Source organism: Neodiprion pinetum, chromosome 3, assembly GCF_021155775.2.
Source record: "Neodiprion pinetum isolate iyNeoPine1 chromosome 3, iyNeoPine1.2, whole genome shotgun sequence".
Taxonomy (NCBI): domain Eukaryota; kingdom Metazoa; phylum Arthropoda; class Insecta; order Hymenoptera; family Diprionidae; genus Neodiprion; species Neodiprion pinetum.
Genome location: NC_060234.1, coordinates 41,299,439 through 41,321,043, shown reverse-complemented (window position 1 = coordinate 41,321,043; position 21,605 = coordinate 41,299,439). Strand labels below are relative to the sequence as shown.

Sequence of the window (21,605 nt, the reverse complement as noted above, 5' to 3'; positions counted from 1 at the left end):
GGCAAGAAATTCATCAATTTATCGATAAACGCACAAGGGAAATAAAGTATCAGGCCAAAAATTTTATCTACATCCGGTATTGTGAATTGTAGAAGAAAATATTCGCTGGAAGACTTCCGATTCTAAATTTACGAATCAACGAGAAAAATTCTTCTATAGTAATCCACACTGGCCAATTTTAACAGTATTTTGTTTTTTTACATTCTACTCTATTTAACCCTTGAGAGAGTTCGATCCTGTCTATTCGTCCTTGCGGGGGGGAATAAAGCTGATAAAAAAGAGTGTAAAATCTTTCGTGTAAACGAATCAGCCGCACGAGGCTCCCCACATTTTCATAGGCCAGGAGCTTCGCGTTGTATCAGAGATCGAAGATTGCCGACAGGAGGAAAGAGGAAACTAAGTGGATTCACGGTCGAGTAACTCGATATATGCAAGGATGTCATTGAGCGGAGGGGGGAGGCAGCAAAGTCCTGGATCATTTTTCACTCTATCCTTTTCCACTCTCATCGATTTTAACGTGTTACGGATGTGCGCATCCTTCGAGTATCCGTCAATGACGATCCTCCTTCTTCGCTCTCCGTTCCATCCTTGTTTTATCGCTCGTCTATTACGTAGTAAAATAGACGCGAACTCTGCACATTCAGTGATCGTCTATGCTGCAGAGATCCGAACGAATTACAGCAGCGGCGGCGGCGGCGGTCTGATTAATCAAACGAATTTCAAACGCCCGAGAATAATCATCTTTCCGCCATTATTTCCCGGAACACAGAAGCGACAATCTCACTTCGTCGCTGATTGTTTGCGGTAATTGCGTTTGTTTTTCATTCCGGTTGGTTATTTCTCAATTATCGTATATTTTCATCAATTACACTACTTTAATTATTCGGAAAATTTTCAACCGTTCCACCGTATATTTTTAGTATTACAGTTACGTATCACAGCGGCGAACGTAGCTGGTCTACTATTTATACATTATTTCTCCACCTTTTTCCATTCCAACTTCTCTGATTGAAAAACGTACTGCAAACGAGCTCAAACTCAACATTTTTCATCCCAATCCCGTCGGTTCTATAGAGAAAAAATTACCTCAGCTGTATTCGTTGTGTAAACGCGGCTCGCATCACGATTTATGATTTGAATTTTATAAATTCGCAATCTCAGGCTGCTGATCTGTCCTTTAGAAAAACTTTTCATGGACGGAAAAAATTGCGTAGAAACGGAAAGGTAACAAACAATTGATTTTTAACGAAGTATGTATTATCACAAACTTGTTTTCCCGTCGTCAAAATTCAGACTCGTAACTGTCCGAAATGTGTAAAGTTTGTACAAGTTTCTCGAATCAACTTGTCGTGACAGATGTTGTTTTTATTTTTATTTTCTTTCTTTTCGCAACCAGAGATTCCGCCGCTCGAAATGTTTAGTCGGATTTTTCTCGCAGCGTGGCTATTCCTCGGTATAAGAATCACCGACAACAATCGTGAAGAGGGACCCTGGTTTTGTATCGGACGTGAATCCCTTTCCCCGAAGGGAGAAAAGACGCGCACTCGACTGTGATATTATTCAAACAAATATCTCTGGATTCGGTCCTCCGTGAAACTGAACGCTTCCGTCGACCGATGGAAGTTGTTACATTTTTCCAGGGCGCCCTTAGTCAATCCCTGGTTTTACCGGGGCTTGAGGTAAATAAAAATTCCTCCTCGAGCGTAATATCATGTGAATCCAAGTATAGGAATTCCCGAAGGATACTAACCGCGCGTCTATAATCGACGATGTATAAACGATAGATTATTCAAGAGCGGAAAATACCGGAGAGTCTAGACAATATATCCGACGGTAAACCGTTTCCTGCAATCTGCCTTACCGACAAAACGACCATCGCCTGTTCGAATCTTTTCTCGATTTTATTTTCACCCTTTCAATATCAATAAATCCGGAGAAAAATAGCGCCAAGTTGTGCGCAAAGACAAGGCTGCAGTAAATTCCCGCCAAGATTCGTCGTTATTATTGTGCAAACAATTTCCGAGATGCGTTTTAATCCATCCTCCTGATCTAATCGCTATCTCACAAATAACGATTACTCCTAACATCGGGGAATATCATCGTCGTGCATCTTGGCAACTAAGTAGTAGCAGCATAATTATCAGGGGAATAATTGAGCCGAAGATAAATTATCGGTGAAATTTTATCTGCAATTAAATTTCGCTACCTCGCTGCTCTTAAAAAATCTCGTCGATCTTTGGTCCAGGGTATGATACAATAATATTCTCGGATGAATTGAAATAACAATCGTGCGCTTTCCTTTCTCGCTTTTTGCGTCGCGTTTTTGTTCCCATCTTTTTTTTTATTTTTTTTTTTTATTGTTATCTTTTTATCTCTTCTTCTTCGTATCGGCTGACTTCTTCACTTTTCCCATTCAATTTGCTCCCCAGAATACAAGGATGATGTTATACGACTCGGATGATCTAAACTGAAAGTATATTGCGTTGTACGCTTACATTCTACTCTCGAAATTGACTTTCAGGTTTGCAAACGGCACGGCGAAAGCGTGGGCGCTAATAATCTCATTTTCGGTCTAAGATCGGAATGTCCTTGTCGTGGATAGAAATAACAACTCGTGAATGTGATTTGCACGCGTTGATGTTTATCATCCTGAATTCTAACGGCACATCCGGTTTTTACAGCCGCACGCGACACGAGTGGGGGAAAAAAAAAAAATAACGATAGGAAATGAAATATTTCGGCATCAATCATTCTCTACGATTATCTTATTCCACATATTCAAAGAGGAAGAAATGAGGAATGAAAGAAAAATTTGAATACGTGATTTGAAATTTCTATAGAACCGGTGTGCAAGGCACGACGACGTATAATTATAATTCGTCGCTTCGAGAAAAATTATACTGATATTTAGAACCGTAGTTGTGCCGAAATCGAGTTCTTAGAAATTTCTATCGCATGAATAATTATAATCGTATTTATAATAATCGCGCAACGCGCATATATCTAAGCTATTTCGATTTCTCTTTCACGGTGCATGCTGAAAATTATTCTATTTTTTTTTCTCTCTCTCTCTCTTCACTCGGCGTAAAAAGGTGGCATGAAACGAAAGTAATGTAACGAAAAACATTGTTTTGTTTTTTTTTTTTTTAATTTTCGTACATAACGAGAGAATTGGAAAATCTGAATGTCGTAAAACTGAAATCAAGCTACACTGAAAGAAATATTTAGTTCCGGTTACCGCTCATTCCTTAACTATTTTCATTTTTTACCACAATCGTAAAATACAGTTCTAGGTAGAAAATTAAAATTAGTTTCGTAGCTGTTACCGGAAAGTCTGGTATCCGTTACTATTCTTTCTCGCTACGGTCACTGTTACTATATTTTCTTGCAACCGTTGCGAAAATTTAATGCTTGCGCAACAATAAATTGACGTTAAAGCCTTATTTAACTAAAAAAGTAGAGTAAACCTGAGAAACCGATTTTGCGTTGTAATTACCAAAAAAGGATCGACGATAGCGCAAAATTTTTACGTAATCCCAACAATACTCAAATAGTTTTTTTTAACGTTACCTGTTTTACTGAATTTCTTTAGTCACTATAACAAACGAAATTTTTCTCAGTGTTTCAGCATTTTCACGAACGTTTTGTGTGAAAAAAAAAATTTTCCAATCTGTCACATGGGATAAAAAAACATCATGTCAATTGTACAGATTATCATACCTACACCATAAATGATCTGACTTATGGATAATTTTCTTTTTCTGCGGTTATTCTGCAAGCTCGAGAAAGTGGAAGAGGTATGATAGGTACTATACGACATACGTCTAGGCAAAAGTAAGGGAGATGCTGTATAAAGATGTTCAGTTTAGAGGCTTTAACCCTGCAAACTTGTCGGACTTTCGCCGCATACGAGCTTCTCTGAGAAATAGGAGAAAGAGAGAGAGAGAGAGAGAGAGAGAGGTGAGCCTCAGCTTAGTGAAACGGGACGCGGAGGTGCAACACTTGTATTTATTGCTAAACACTTGGAAGCAATTACAGCAAGAAAATGCAAAGGATGTCATACCTATAAATATACCTATACATAATACGGAGGGTGGTGTACGTGCCTGGCGAAAATTTATGCAAGTAGTTACATTTTCGCGAAGACTTAGAAGCCCCCCCTCCATTCTCTTCTACTCCTAGTTCCCTGCACGTTGCACGCGTAATTTTAACACGTTGATGTAGCAAATTTCCCGTCACGCGCTTTTACTTATCCTACGTGTTTCACCTCACATTTTCCGCACTCCAATTTTCCCGCTACACTCTCGTTTCTCAGTGGTTTTCACTCGTTGTCAACAGAGTTGGCAACTCGGCTTGGAAACCTGGTATTTACAGTCACGGAATTCGATCGAATTATTGTAAAAACTTTAATTTCAATCTCGAACTTCAACACTTTCAGTAAAACACTTGGCATATTTTTGCATGTCTGACTGTTTAATTTTAAATTAGAAGAAAATCGAATGTATTAATGCAATATACAAATTCTTAAAAATTGATGAAATACAATTTGTAACGAGGGATTTAATTTTTTTTTATTCGTTATTGAAAATTTAGTATTTGAAATATGACTATTTTGGATCTGGATAATCTGACAAAAATGAGGGAATTTTACCGTCAAAAATTATCTGCAATTCTGTTTAGATATTTCAGGTTGTACTTAACAAGAATTCGAACATCCTTCATATAATTACGCAAGTGTTGAATTGGCAGGCTTTGCAATAAACCGAAAACGAACAGAGTTAAAAGGCAACTGTGTCATTGAAATTTCGTCACTTTTAAAAATTATCACGGATCGATGATGCGGTCCATTCAATCGACGATCTGCGCTTCGACACTTTCGCTATCGAGTTCAAGCGTTGGCACATCTGTAGGCTCTGATTATACCGCTCCAGGGTTAGGAATAAAATTTCACGGCAATTATGTCACGCGATGTATCGGTTTCTCCGCGTTAATACACAACACGCCGTAACCTTCACTTTTAATTATCGATACCGTATACAATCGTTATTGAGCAGTTTCGGTATTTAATCGATTCGTTTATCACCATACATTCTAAGTATGACAAAAAATAGTCGATTATTTTTCCTCGCAATTGGTTTTTATTTTTTACTCGCATTAACGATGCAACGTAATATCAATTTATGTGATCAAAGTATCAATTATTATCATTGTCTTACCTACCGAGTACCTATTTGATACAATAAGTGAACTGTAAATGAATATTTTTACCTGAAATTGAAAAATATTTTAAATTGAACTATAAATTATTAAAAAAAAAACTTATCCGCCATTAAGACTACGTACTGAAGTTTACAAAATTTTGGTCTCATGTGCATCGTTTTAAAAAAATATTAAATAATCGATTGCTCGATTCATGTTTACCGATTCAATCGTTTCGTGTCCGATTATTTTTTGGACTCGATTAATCGATGCGTCGATTATTTTTAGCTCAGCGGCACCATCGCTAATTACAGCCGTATATAATTATCGCTGTATCGCAGTGCCGAGCTGATTGAGATCGCGGTAACCGAATTTGAATGCGACATATAAATGAGGATTATTTTCCAATCTTCGAGAACTCCTCATTTCGAAGATCTCAAAGCCAATAATATTTCTCGTCGACATTTTCTCTGCGCCTTTCACCGTCTTTCATCCACTTCACCTTTCATATCGCGGTAACTTCACTCGACATTTCGGACATTCTGTTGAATTACGTTCGCACTTTGCGCACTCGTGGATCAGTTTATCAACGTTTCAAGTTTAACAAAGCGTAGGTACTGAATGTAAAATCAATACGTTTAGGATCGGAAGGTAAACGCTTCAGTTCGTAACAATATCACGAAATGTTATCGGTATAATTACAAGGCAATCATAATACGAACGTTGCGAAAACCGTTGTAATAAAACAAAGAAAAAAAATATATATATAGTAATAGTAATAATAATAATAACACGGTTTACAATCTGGCGAATCTTAAATCCAATCGTTTCTGCGATCTGTACAATTTTTAACGACCGGGCATCGCGACCAGTCATTAAAAAATTATTTATACACGTGAGCTAGTGGATTATATGATCCATCTATCGATTTATCAATAAATCTTCATTATTTTATCTTCATCGTTACGTCTTATTTGTGTTTCTACGATTTCGACCTTCAATACGTAAGTTATATTGGTATTAAGTAAAAGAAAGAAGAATCAAAAAAAAAATAAGATAAAAAAAAGTAGAAACGGTTCAAAGTCGTCGTTGAAATGTTGGGAAAAAAAAAATCCTACAAACGATCGACACGTCGAGACTCGATCAGCTGCAGAGTTCGTTGTAACGGGAGATGATTTATTAACTGATTGTAATTAGGCGAGGACCGCGCGAGCAGTGATCATCATCTTTAAAGCCTTGCGCCATTCAGGCTAAAGAAGTGGAAGTTTAAAGTTGTAACACGGTGTGAGCGGGGCTCGATTTTTACTGAATAAAACATTAGCTGCGTTAAAAATCGAAAACTTTTTCGAGGGTCGACATGCAGAGTGTGAATATGTAGTAACCACAGCTGGTAATACGACGCCCTTCCGCTGCTAGTGTCGAAGAGGTGAAAGAAAGAGAAAAAAGGAAAAAAATTTGAAAAAATACGCGTACCGTGTGCCGAAGAAGAACGGTGTTCGGGCCAATTTTTACACTTTGTCCCGTACCATCTGTTACGTAACTGAAATTACCATCTTTCCGGAGCCTTTGAACGAACTTTTACGTCTAAGTTAAAAACCAGAACCCCATGCAAAGAGCTCGCAGCCTTTTTTACCGCATTAAAAGTTCGCAGAAATTCAAGAACAAAATTGTTGTGTTTCGAGTTTTGGAGGAAAAGAAAAAATAAAGAACCAACTTTACGATCATCCTTACAGAGAGTGTTTCGTATTCGAAAAAGATAGCAAAACGGTTAGGTACACGATTTGCTAATGCTCGCACCATTTATACGTGCGTCATTTTTTCCTGATCCGCAAACGACGTTCGGATATTATCCCTCGGTTGATCCGCACCTCGTGGGAAGAGATCGTCCGAAGCTGAAGCCAGATTTTCTCGGTATGAAAGTTCACTCTCACCTGCGCACGACGCTTCTTTATATTCTAATTATGGGCACGCATACGTGCAGCTTGCCCGGCAGAAGAAAGAGCAGGCATCCAATTATGCAGTTCCGAGGTGGATTCTTCAGGTAGACCAGATTTTCACTCCGAGGTCGTGATCCATCCATATGACGGATATTTTCACATTTTCTACATTGCGGCCAATGACATCGATTCGACCATCTGAATACACAACTCTCCTATTCCCATATCAGATTTCCATCGTAAAATCATTCGGTCCGCACCATTCGTCTCCTTTTATTCCTAATTTTTATTTGAAATGTACCAAAAATGCTAAACAAAAAAAAAAAAAAAAAATGTAGAAGCACTCGTCGCGTAAGAAAAATGAAACCAAGTGTAATTTTGTTGCTGATTTTTCTAAATTTTCTTGATATAAAAAAAAAAAAAGAGGAAGAGAAAAATCGTACGCAAGGAACGCAAAGCAATAAATAAACAAAAATCGACATCCGTGTATCAAATTCTCGAATAATCCTTCTTCCAAGCATCAGTTTAAATTGGATGACCCGTCCTGGAATCTGAGGGGGTGAGAAAGGGTTGGTGAGTCCTCAATTTTCCCTCGGCTTGATCCACCCTCCAGTATCCAGTACCCATCGATCGATACCCTCGACAACATCCGATATTGTAGCTCAAAGCTGCGTCAAACTTTTCACTTCCTGCAAGGTTTAAATACCCTTTGGTAGGAAACCGTCGCGGATACCTATCAACATAATACACCTGTATATCATACAAATCCAGAAGTTCCAAGCGAATAGGATCAGCCGAGAAATCTCACCCGATGAAATCAGTTCATTAGCATGTAATTCAAAGGGGTGAACGAAACTTAATAGTATCGATTTTTCTAGCGAAGGGTGATTGTCGAGAGTAAATCCGAAATGGCGGAGACGTGATAAGAGGGATGAGAAAGAAAAGAAATTTAAAAAAAAAAAAAACAAACAAACAATAAATAAAAATAAACCGCAAAACTCTTCACCCTTCACTCTGCGGAATGTGGAATTTCCCAAAGAATTCGTGGAAAAATTCGAGCGAAATAACGACGTCACGGTGGTCGTAAAAAGAAAGGGGTGAAAGAAACGTCGAAACTTGGCCGTTCTTTCAAAGTTTATACGTGAAATTAGATTTTAAATTCCATTACCTTATACCTACCGTACCACCAGCAGCACCAGCAGACGGCGGTAGAATTCGCACTCTATTTTCCTACCCCTCTCCCATTCGCGGTTTCAAATTCTACCCTGGAATGGAAATGCATGGGACTTTCCGCGTTTAAGCCGAGGGATGCAACGGCTCTTCTCTCTCTCTCTCTCTCTCTCTCTCTATCTCTTGTTCTTGCTCTCCTTGCCCACCTCAGACCAAGGACTTTGCTGCAAGAGTTACGCGTCTGCTGTAGTCTTCCAGCGTTCCACCCTTAAATCCCATTTCCCATTTTGTGACGGCACCATATTAACCCGGAACTCGTCTCTTTTCCCAGCGTCTTCTCATAAACGCGGTTGTATCTTGCGTCTGAAAATGTGCAGTGTGCACAAAAGTCCGATATATCAACCATTTAAATTGCCTCTGATCCCGAGAAGCGGGAATTTTTACCAACCCCTGATTCTGTGATTAAAAATAAAATAATAGCAATAATTCGTATAACTCGCGATTGATTTGCGGAGAAATTCGTCGACGGTTTAACTTCGTTGTTTCAACGGTAAGGTAACGAGAATATAATGCTCGTTCAGTGAATTCATCGTATACTCAACCATGTATAATAATAACGATTCGATTTGCGCATTGTTCATCAATTAGACACACCTGATAAATTTGGTAATATGGTGTGGAATTTAACGCCGCTTGTATTCTACACTGGTTCATCCAGTCTATTATTATGGTGAATTTCACCGTTTTCGGTGGTAATTGACTAAGGATAACACTGGGAAAGGTTCGATCAGTTAATACCTTGAGCAACGTTAATAGTTTAAACTAATTTTAAACATAAAACTTGACATTACATTATTTAATAATAAGAAACGATTACCGGAACGTACACGGATGATTTTGAAAATAAATTTCTTTTTTTTCTATTCGAAACATATGACTAAAAAAATCTTGTGTTGTCGAAATTTATTATTTGCCAATAATTATAGCTCGATTATCCGTCTAATTTGTCCGTTGTAAAATTCATTGATAAATAAACTTGAAATCGTAAACATCAGCAGTGTGTAATATGATCCGAGGTGAAAGTAGCAGCATATAATTATTAATGTATCCTGGAATTTGCGATCGGGTCATAATCTTATTTAACGGTGTACCTATAATACATATAAATCGAGACGCGCCGTGGTAATTTTTATTCAAACTCCAAGGTGAGCCGCCGAAACACTGAGAGGATCAAATTTCATTTAATCTCCTCAACTCCCATACTCTTCGTTGAATATTCATGCTGAATATGTGCTCAGGTATACGTATTTACGTAAGAGGTGAACTTGAGCAGAAAGTTCGTCCTGTATGCAGATCCCGGAGACGTTTAAGTATAATGCAAGTGCACTGCAGCCGTGAAATATTATCCTTTTCCATTATACTCAGTTTTTTATTACCATTGTTTTAAACATTATAAAATTAAGAAGAATGAAAATCGAATAGGGATCGTATTTAAATATTTGCAAAACGATCGCAAATTATACTTTCTAAATTCGAGCTATATCGTAGATGCAGAAATAAGAAACGAAATTTGCGAAACGTAACTATTCTAATAACTAACTGTCTATGCACCTATAAAATTTACGACTATGTTTATATTTGTTGATTGGATAATTATTTCGATACATGCTAATCGGTACGCAAAATTTTATCCCCGTTACGCGATTTGCGCGGTAATTATTGAGGCAAAAAAAAGAAAAGAAAACGGTGAAATCGAATGATTTTTTCGTTCCACAAACTTGTACGGTTCAGTGAAATATAATTGTCCAATTAACTCGGGACTCGAATGAGGGCTGAAATGCGGGCTCGTAAATTAAAACCACGTGACATTTACAACCATAGACTAGACGACCAGATATACAAGTTATTAGTAGTAAATATTTCGAGTAATAAAATAAATTACTAGCCATGACTGGGCAGAATTTTTCAAAAGGCAAAATCGAAATTCCCTACTGAAATGAAAATTCTAAATTCCCCTAGTGTTCTTCGTTGTGCATAAAAAGTGACTACTTTAAGTTGTAACGGTGACTATTGATTTCATGCCTCTCTCTTTGTTTCACCTCACAAAGATAATGCGGCGATAATACGCATAACAACAAGTTTACGAAGCACAGGGTTATAAATTTTTAAACCGTTCTGCGGCGCAGGCTGAACATAGGATATTACCTCTGCCAATCAATATCCGTGTGCACGACCTCGATATTTTTAATCTTCAATCGCCCCTCTTCAGCTATTTTACGCAAAATTTCTACCCTATAAATATTTCACTCCAATGTTTTCGAAAATTCAAAAAATTTTCCTTCTATTTCTTCTTCAATTTCCTTATTTCAATTTTTCAAACAGACGTTACAAGCTTTATCCGTACGGATTATCATCACACAAATTCCATACAACGTGGATTGATTTTCATTCTCCGAACAGAAATTTGTTCTCCAACAAATTGACAAATTTCATTGGTAATTTCTTTTCGTATGTGTTTTATGTACAGCGTGAATTGCTAACGACCGAATGATTCAATGCGCATGCGCTAAAACTCGAGCGCAGGAGCAACTGTTTCGTCAGGGCTACCAACATTCGTAAATTCGGATGACCGACAGGTGTCAAAATTTTTGAGGTTACGTACATCGCGCCGATCTGTCATTCGAATTTACGATGTTGGTTGGCCTGACAAAACGATTGCTCTTGCTCTCCAATTCTAGCGCATGCGCATTAAAACATTCGGTCGTTAGCAGTTCACTCTGTACATGATACCGATAATTTCATACAGATAAGATTGTTAAAAAGAGTTACCATAACTGTAAACACACACATGTTTAATCCCACGAACATTTTCCGATCTTCTTATTCTTGTTATTATTGCATTAATTGATATTTAATAGAGCGACGAATTGATCGTGTATATGTTAGCTGCATTCAGGGTACGTCTGCAATTTTATCCGAGTATAATGCATTTTGACCGAGCTGCAGAAAAGGGGTGTAAAATATTTGAAAGAGGGCGCAGAGCGCGCGTGACAATTGTACGAATTCCTGTAGCGTTGCAGTAATATTCCTGCAGGATTTCAAATAATTTTCCCTCTTTTCCCTCGATTCACACCGCACTAGGATAATATCAAGTTTCATTCCAATTATATAGCCCGCTGTCTGCGGTTATACCGACGAAATAGTTCACCGTTTTATTCAACAATTGTCATATTCTCCGAACTCTCGGTGAAATTTACAATCTGTACAATATCCCTGTATGGAAATTTAACCGCGAATACAAAATTATTACCACTGTTCTTCTTCTGTCGTTATTTTACCAGGTTGGTTTTGGACTAGGTATCTACCATAGAAATAATAACAGACCCGCGGAATATTTTCACATATTAATTCATGCAATTTCACTCGGCCGACGTGAACGTGAACAGATCGAAATCGTAAGCCGAGAGATATTTTTTTTCATTGTAAATTACCGCGAAGATTAGCAACGTTTTAGAGTGAAAGAAAGTCGAATTTATTACCTTCGCAGCGAGGCAGAACAAAGGAGGAAAAGATCGATTCTTCTTCTTCGATTTAACGCTGACCTCTCCGAGCTCGAAATCCGAGTTCAGTAATGCGCAGAACGAAAAATGGAATCATAAATATGAACTTGAAGTTGACCATTCATTCAACCGTGCCTAAGTTAAGTGCTTTATTATCAAACTTGTTCAACTTTGAGCAAACGACGATAAGCTGTAGTTTTCTATTTCTAAGATCAGGTTTGATTTAAGGATAAGCTGTGATTTTTTTTTTTTTTCTTTTTTCGTTTTTGTTTTTATCTACGATTGCTATTTTTCAGCTAACAAAACCGCGTCGTACCACAGAATCGGAATAGAAAATATGTGTAAATAAATACGTAACGTCGCCTGTTTTCAACGGAAAATTGAGCCCAACTCAACCGTGTACAGAAAATGACAATGGAAAATCAAATGGCCGCATGTTGTCTACGGGTTTAATTTTCTATGGCGATTCTGATTGTCGGTAATTTGGGAATAGGAAGCAAAAGTTTCTCCACAACTTTACGCTCCGATAATCCCGATTATACGGCATTTGTCGATCAGACATTGAAAGATCTTCTGATTTCGGTATATCGCGCACCCGTAAATTATTAGATTTATAAATTATAAATTTTTTGATTTGAAAAAAAAAAAAAAAAAAAAAAACAATAAAAAATGGCAATTCTGGATGGATAAAATATACAATATCGGTTGATGTTATGTATATTAGCCGCGAGATCGTTCTAAATGAATGCAAATTTACCAGGCGCGGGTAATGGCTGTGATGTAGTTGACAATGACACGATTTGCGAAGTGGTTTTACAAGATTCCTCTCAAGGTGAACCGGTGTGCGTTCAACGTTTTGCCTACTTTCAAAACCTCTGCTGAACTCTAACCGTTACACGATTTTATGTATGCTTGTGTATAATCGTAGGCACGGTAACCACATTCAGCGCTATAAGCCGGTATTTCCTAGCCTAGGCCAACCGAGCGGACCCGTTAACAAAAAATAGGCAAAAAGTATTGCGGACACCACAAGCCGAACGCATCCGTGACTCATTTCAGTGAAAAACCCGCGGCCGAATCTCCACAGCTATGCGAAATATTCTTTAGTTGGAAAATTAAATTGTCTTTTATTATTATTCAGCGAATTTTACTCTGCTATCAGCAGAAATTAATACTGTCTGCGGGTAAAAAAACCACAAATCGATTCTACGACTGGAAATATTATAAATAATAGCCTCGTTAGTCTTTTCACCGATTATTAACGCCCTTATCGTAGAATCGTTGCGATGGTGAACTTATTTATTTCAAGTTTGTAATTAATCGTGTTACGGAATAACGAATCCGATAATGTATAATAAGATTTATTTTTTAAATGTGTATACACTCATGTATAATTATATGTATACTTTACATCATATGTATTTATTACAACATGTAACCTAAATGGATATTGCTTAAGAACAAAATTTCGTGAAATGTATAATTTTATAAAACTATTATATCTGGTAACTTGAAAAGACCTTTGGAAATCTTCTCGAAATTCATTACTGAACGAAGATTTTGAAACTAGTTCTAATTTTGCTTTCAAGCTAATTAATTCTATGCCAAGTCTAAAGACCCGCAGCTTTGGCCTTCGGGTCTACTGGAATTTCAGATACATGTTGATTATCCACTCGCTTTCATGTCGCTAAAGAAAGTGTCGTACGTTTTCACGAATACATAATTACACGGAATACCTTAAATATATTTATCTACGCAAATCGTCAAGGTGGATGCCCGCAATGTGTTTTAAACAAGTGTTTGGCATCAACGATTATCTACGATAATCGTACGAACCGTTACGTTATACTAGTTTGTCGGAAAAAAAACTTACAGTCTGACGTGATCTGCTTCAAATCGAATACCTGCAAACTATTGAAGAAATCCTTCTCATCTATGAAGCAAATATAAATTCGATGTTAGCCAGAATTTAGCATTAACATAAGGTAGACTCGTTTTGTCGAAATGATTAAAATTCAATTACGTAAATGAAAAGATGTCTGAAAAAATTGTATCGAGAAATTTTTTTTTCGCACGACAGAACTTAACGGGTTTCGTATACTTCAATTTTTTTTTATTTTTGTTTTTATATTTTTTATTATTTTGACATATGTTTCGAAATCTTCAAAATTAATATTCCTATTTTTAACATTCGTGCGAAAAATTAAAGAGAACGCGGAACATTTTGAACGTCGGTTCGCTTTTGTTTGAAAATTTCACAAATTTCACAAGAATGCAATAAAAAGTCAGGAATATTGAAAATTCATTAAGGGTAGAAAAATCCCTTCCTATCATCGCTGAGAATACGAAACTGCAGCTTCAATTGCCTGAATGATTTTATCATCGTCTTTTTTTATTTTTTCACCTCGCGTATTATGTATATGTGAGATAAATTGGCCGCAGCGTGGTTTTCCTCCCATTGTCAGTTTAAAATTAGTTGTGGTATACTGGTATAGCCGCGATCTTCCATCCTCGATATATATCAGGTTGAAAATGCTGCAAACGACGTTCTTTTGTTTTATCCGTAAGCACAAGCCGGCCATTCGCTGCCACCTTCATTCTATTCATTATATTTATACTCGCGTGTGTGACGATCCTAAATTCAATTATCCGTACCAACTACGCAAAACCGGTGAACGGATTTTTGGAGAACAAAGCGCGTTGTAAAAAAATAAAAAATAAAAAAAAAATAAAAAAGGCAATAATATAATGCGATCAAGTCCAGATTCGTGAAGGAACAAAACGAGTGTTGGAAACATGATTGTTGTTATTGTTGTTGTTGTTGTTGTCGTTGTTGTTGTTTTTTATTACTATCATTCTTTCATTCTTATTTTATTTCAAACTCTGGAATTCACCGGAATCGGAAATAAAATCCTCTTGTGCACCTTCTATTCTGCAAAGAAACTTGTGCATCTCAAGTGGCTGGTGTGCAGCAGCAGCAAGCAGAAACGGCGAAACCTGAATGCACTTAACTTTTATTTTATATGCCCTTCTGTTCTGCGGTTTCCTATTTATTTGTGGCCTGAGCGTTTCCGCCGCTGCTCAAAACTAAAACTTTAAAACCCAAAAATATAGCGTTTTCATGTAAATGCCAAAATAAGCTTTAAGCTTGTCGGAAAAGTTGCATCGCGATACTTTCCGGCTTTATGCATACCTATATAATGCGAGATACCGCATCGGTACAACTTTGCGGAAATAAAGTAAGAAGAGGATGAATAGAAAAACTGAATAATAAAAATAAATAAAAAATAGAAACCACTTCTTCGCTTAGCGGATGTCAAAATTTCCCCCCAAACTTTCCGCATAAATCTCCCCTCGGCTCGATAATTAACGTTCCGCGTTAGTTTATACGTACTAAAAACATTATTATTCTCAACTTTCGACGTGTGTAGAAAATATATTCGTAAAAGAATTAATATATAAATAATTGCTCAATATTTATATAAGCACATGCTAATGGTATTGTAATGATTCGAATATAACCACGCAATGAACACGGCACGAGCGGATTAGGTTAGACCCAGGGAGCGGGGCACCTGGTCACAAATTTGAGAAGGAAGGCTGCTTGGTCGAGGTCTCTCCAGGAGGAAGGAGGTGCGGAGGTTCCCCTCTCTGAAACGAAATCGTAACTGATCGAAAGTCGACTAACTGAGAATAAAGAAGTAAATTTAAACTACGAGGACAAACCTTGTCAAATCAATAATTAAACACTCGAAAAGCCAAGCCAAATTTTAAAGAGAGACGATATAAAACGAAGAACATTAAAAGTGAAATCAAAAAATATAGTGCCTCGACGAAAGACAGTTATTGACAATTATTTATAATTTCAACAATATCCACCAATTTTAACAATATACACTATTTTAAACAATATACACGTGGAATGAATGAATTTTAAACCTAATGACGGCTCATGTTTTGATATACTTGTAAATGAATTAAAATTTCACTCTACTATTCAGACTTTATAAAAGATTTTTAATACTGATTTAGCCTAATTTTTAATTTTCAAAATAGTAATACAGTATCAATACGTAAACATGTGGAGGATAATAACGAAGAATTAAACGGTCCCGGTATTTAGGCAAGTGTTACGTGTTAAACTCGTTGATCCGTTGAAGTCGTGTAAAATCTGCACAAAAGCCGTTCCAACGTCCATTTTCTCCTCCCATTTTTCACCAGGCCGCCGAAATACGCGCGAATCTCTTTAATTCCCGAACCGAGGTCCCAGCTTCGCCAATTCTCTCTGCATCCGCAATTAATTCAATGTACTTCCTCCTTTCTACACTCAGCAAGGATTACCACTAATTTTCACACTCTGTATAATTCCGCTCTGCGTTACGCATCTTTCAAATTCTCATAATGTTGTTATTTTTCGTTAAATTCTGGGGAGAAGCTTCGAAGAGATTAACGAAAACTGAAACTCATGAGGAAAGCTGAAAACGTCAGAGAATTTTCGCTTAACAAAAGAATTACGCCGAAAATGGTTGAACTTTGTATTTTAATAATACGTGAATTTCCAGACTTTACCTTAGAGGTTAGAGAAAATACGTGAACACATCCAAATTATTTATTTAAAAAAAAGAAGATCGCGACGCTTCGAAATAGTTGACTAAATTGTTTAACGATGAGAAATAAAATTGAAATCCAAATTTTACGGTATCTCTTGAAAGCCCCCACAGTGTAATAAAAATGGTAAAACGCGTCCGTTGGGTTTTGAGAACGGACAAGTCACTCGATTAATGATCGAGAGTTGGATCGAGTCCAAGTTAACAACAGCACCAGCAGCAGCGCATCCCGCGACGCAACAAAGCTGATTGAGTAATGATCCTGCAGACCGTGCCAGTGCAGTTTGAATACAATGAGGCACTAACGCTCTGCAGAAAAGTTTCGAACTACGTGTTCCAAGGGAAATTCAAACCGGACAATAAGACGCGCCGTATAGCCTTTGAATTCTTCGTTCCATTTCACTGCGCATTGTATGCAGTTGATCCGCCTGCAGGATTCGGACCGGCTGGCTGATTTTAACCTATGTGTCGAAAGTGGAACACCCGGTGATGCGATTTGCCAAAGCGCAAAGCACAACCAATGCCTTCATTGATTTGAAAGCTGCGTTGCGTTCGGTTAAACCCTCAAGGAAGTTTTAACGGCGTTACGTCGCTAGTCGAAATTCTTTATTGTTAATGTAAAGGATATGTATGCGTTTTTTTAAATAATTTTTTCCAATACCTTGCTTCTACCGGCAAAAAAAAATTTCAACGAAATTTCAACGTCGGTTTGTTACAAATTTAATTGATAACTTCGATTCTCGTCCGTTCCTCCGTATAAGAATACGTGTAAAATGAGCGAAGACATGTTTGCTTATATCTCATGAACAATCCCGCGAGTCGATACAAGATTTTAATCTGGTGATTGAATGACATAGATCTATTGAATTGTCAAATCTTATCGAAAACTGAATGTCGATTCTCGTATGGTTAGAACTCCCTTAATTAGCCATCTTTTTTCCGCAGTGCGGAATTTGTTTCTACACAGGAAATCGGCAGCATTTGAGCAAAATGTCATTAGAAATTCGACAGACTGTTTGACAAGATTTCGGGAAAATTTCCAAGCGATTTCAGATCGTCTTAAATTCGGTTCAACGTAATCGCGAAGGTTTCGATAGCGCCTAGACATTTGGACGGGTTTGTTCTTCTTTCAGTTATAATTCATTCGTTCACAAGCTTCTGCTCTTCGAATGATTTTACTTTTTCACTCACGCGCCAATCAATCCCCCTAAAAGCAATCGTCAAGCCTGTTTTTGTTAGCGGAGAGGAAGAATCGCGATGCCAATGTGTCGGGGAGAGTCGCCCTTCAGAGGCTATAACTTCCTGCAAGGGTACGCGGGCTAATGGAATTAAATTGGCAAATTATATTTAGGGTCGAGCGAGCGAGCGAGTGCCCGTTGATTGAGAAAATTGACGCCTCTGTCTTTTCTCCTCGTTCCTTCCGATTAATTATTTCGCATCGCATTGACGCGACGTCTCTTTGACGCGCGAATATTTATAATCAGGTATACAGAAACCGAGTCGCCCGGAATTCTGCCCGATGAAAGGAGCGGCGAAGAAATCTTCCCAGCTTTTGGTATCGACTAAATGCGCCTTTTCGCACCTCTGATTAAAGCCGACGGCTAATTATCGGTAATTGCATACAATTAACTGGCGAACTGGGAAACAGTTATATCAGCTGCCCGTAGGTACCTACAAGGGCCAAGTTCGTGGACCGAAGGGCAAGTTACTCGTACACGTTTTCCGTGCAACATTGTCAGCCGGAAACTCTCGGCATTGTCTTGTTGTTCAAACAGCGCAAACCACAACGCATTGTTAGCACCGCGCACACACCTTCCGTCGTTGGTAGAAGCCCGGTTTCTCTTTTGAAAAGCTCGGGCAAAGTTTGGTCGAGTTTCGCCTACCTCGCCTCTCGAGTAATAGTCACGTCCTGCGGGTCGTTAGTCGTTGAACTATTTCCACGTCACAGTCCAAGATGTCATCTTTTCAAACTTTCATCCCGGCACCGATCAACGACGTCTGATTTATCCATGTTATTTTCCTTTTTTTTTTGTTATACAACGTTTGGACGTCACCGGGTATTCCACTTTTAAAACTGAAGCCAGAAAGACCGCTGTCGAATCATAAACTTTCATGTAAATTCCACCGGTAAAATTCTCACCTAATTTGGCTCGGATGTCGCGACGATAAAGTTTTCGACGTTCCACGTTCGCTCGGCTTCGTTTCTTATCCCGAGGTATTCTTGTTATGGATATAACAATGATAATCATAATGATGATATTAAAATTTAACCCCTTAATTGGAAGACTTGTTGACATTGTTTTAGTTGAATCGGTTAAACGGATAGGGGCGAAAATCCCAATAGACCAAAACGTCGAGTGGTCGAAAACCCGGAATTTCCGGGATACGACTTTTAAAATAAGGAATGCTCAGCGTACCGAAGTTGGGATTTTCGATAACTCACCCAGTAGAACAACTGTTTTCCCGAAAGTTTATTTAATCGATCGCTCTCTTATCCGACAAAGTGTTTTCAGATCAGTCGGCATTCCGAATGACCAAAGCACAGAATGTGGAGATGGAGAAAAATGAAAGTTCCGAAATAAAAAATAGCGAGCGGCTAATACTTCGAACAGCCGCAAAACCGAAGACATTATTTTCCGACAATCAAGGTTCGGATGGAGCAAAATTACGATCCGCAAAATGCAAAATGGCCAGAAAACCGAAGGGCCGCAATCCGGTTGTCATAGTTACGCAGGCTTATACTCAATGGAACTACAGACTCCGGCCATCGGATATGTGTGGCGTTGCAGAGTATATATGGCTTTTTGACGTCATCCAACTCTTCGGCATTTTGGCCATTCTGTATTTAGCGAGTTTCGGGACTTCGACCTTTCGAGTCTTTGGTCAGTCGTTATTGATAAATTCGGATTTTTAGGTTTTTGGAGAAAGGCATGAGTCTAACATTTGAAAAGTCGACTTTTTTTTCTCTTAGGTATTTTTGCAATTCAATATTTTGCCCCTCGTAATCTCAGCCATTCTCAAAAAAAAAAAATAAATCGGTATAAATTTATTTATACATTTTTGCGTTCTCAATTTTTATTTTTTTTTATACAAGTCGTCTTTCCGTATTCATGATCTTTCTACGTTTTTAGCTGTCGGTAGTTTGACTTTCGGAATTTCGTCACGTCGACTTTTTGGCCCTTGCATTTTTGTACACCACCCAAACTCGTATCGTTTATCGCACCATCTTTCCTGATAAGTATTGTAGTATACGTATACCGTGAGTTTTCTTTGAAACTCACCGCTAAACGCGAGCAGATATGCAACCAAACCTGCGATGCGAATATGTCGTAATAAGAAATGTAGCTCCTTTTGCAGATCCCTTGGCGTCAGCTCGTGAGTTTCACAGAAAACTCTTGGTGCAGTCGGAATATCACATTACAGACATGACTGAAAAGGTGTTTCGATGCCGATTCGGAAGGTATAAGCTAATGATCGATGATCGGTAGAAACGAGATCACCGAAGCGTAGAACGTGGAGCAGACAGAAAAGAAAGCTGCGTTTTCCAATTCCCGTTTCACCCGCGAGTGCAAACTGAGTGCGTTTTCATGTGCGCTGTTACGAGGCGTGGGATTAAAACCGTGGACGCGATTCCGCGTGTCACCGGGAGTCGTATGCTCGTTGAAACCGGTAGCGTTAAGCCGAAATCAAATTCAAGTTCCGAATTAAACTACCCCGGATCAGCGCCCCGCCCAACCGGAAATCCGGAATCCTTTCCGCGCTGCAGCGGATTCGAATGAACCGTCATCGATTCTCTCCGGAATTCCGCTCTGCCAACGAGGAAGCCAGAGACGCAACCGATCAAATAAGACCGCTGCTCTATTAGGAGCCGATAAGCCTCGAGTCCTGCAAAGCGAGCCGTTTGATTCCGGCCACGTTTCTACAACGGTGGAGTACGAGCGGGAAAAGAAAAAAGGGGATATACATGGCACGAAGAAAAAAGGAGACTGAGAAAGGGAATGAACGGAGCAAGAGGCACGCGCTTCTTCGCTTTGACGCATGAGGATCGTTCCAACGTCTACGAAGCTTATGACCCAACTCCAGGGTTTTCCGCATGGGATTCACCCCATAAATATCACAAGTATATTGTCGAAAGAGATATATATATATATATATATCGCAGGCACTCCTAACTGTGCACGTCTTGGATCTGCGTTGAGCTGAACGAGATAATAAATCGGATCAAATACGGGGAAATGATTTCGGAAAGATTTTTCTGTGAAAGAAATTACGAGAAGCAAAATATCTATCAAACCGTACTGCAAGACTCGAATTAACGAGGTTGACTGCAGGAAACGGAACGTTGAAAACTTTTGTGTGCATCCTGCGGGATCTTCGACGAGACCCTTGAGCTAATAGAATTAGGAGATGCTATGGAAAGGTTGGGCAATCTTAGTTGATTCGAAGCTACTTTGATCCTCCGTATACGGAAGTCGATACGGTCAATCTAACCGGGCTAAACCGCCTCTTTGACCGCGATTAAATTACCGTGTTTCTCTTGGATATCTAGAAACCCCGAAGAAACTTTTCGGAACGGTTGTGTTAAAGAGTTTTCCTTGGAACTCTCCGCGCAACGCCTGCAGACAGTCGACCGAAGCTTCACTTATGTAGCATCGATTGCCTGTGTGCAGGCGCTGCAAAGCGAGTATTAGAAAAAATTCGTGGTAGACGCGTCGAGGATTCGAGGAAAGCAGGGATCGACGAAGAAATTGTTGGTTTGAATTGGCGTGCGACGGTAAAACCGCGGTGTGCATTGAGGTAAGAAATTTGATGAACGCTCAGCGGTTTATCATCGCGGAAAGCAAGGATTCCGAGGCCCCGAATTTATGCCCGGGATGAGCTCGCGAAATTTGAAACGCTTTCGAGATTTATAATGCAACAAGGAAACGTCGGAGCTGCCGGATCTTCTAACGAGACAACCGGAAGCTTCGGATTTGCCGGTGAGGCATGGACCGAAGGGGGTCATGGTTGCAGAGATGTATCATTGCAGCCATCTCAGCCACTCAACTAACGTCCAATTTTTTTCATCCCCTGGTATCTTTCTTACCCTCGCGTTCAACCTCGGCTTCTTTTTCTCTTATCTCTCGTGATAA

The 21,605-nt window shown here is 38.7% G+C and overlaps 1 protein-coding gene across 3 annotated transcripts in view; it reads left to right on the top strand.

Moving 5' to 3' along the window:
- Positions 1-21,605, top strand: part of Pgant2 (polypeptide N-acetylgalactosaminyltransferase 2) — a 160,797-nt gene that overhangs the window by 131,546 nt on the left and 7,646 nt on the right. The gene's annotated exons all lie outside the window — the stretch shown is intronic.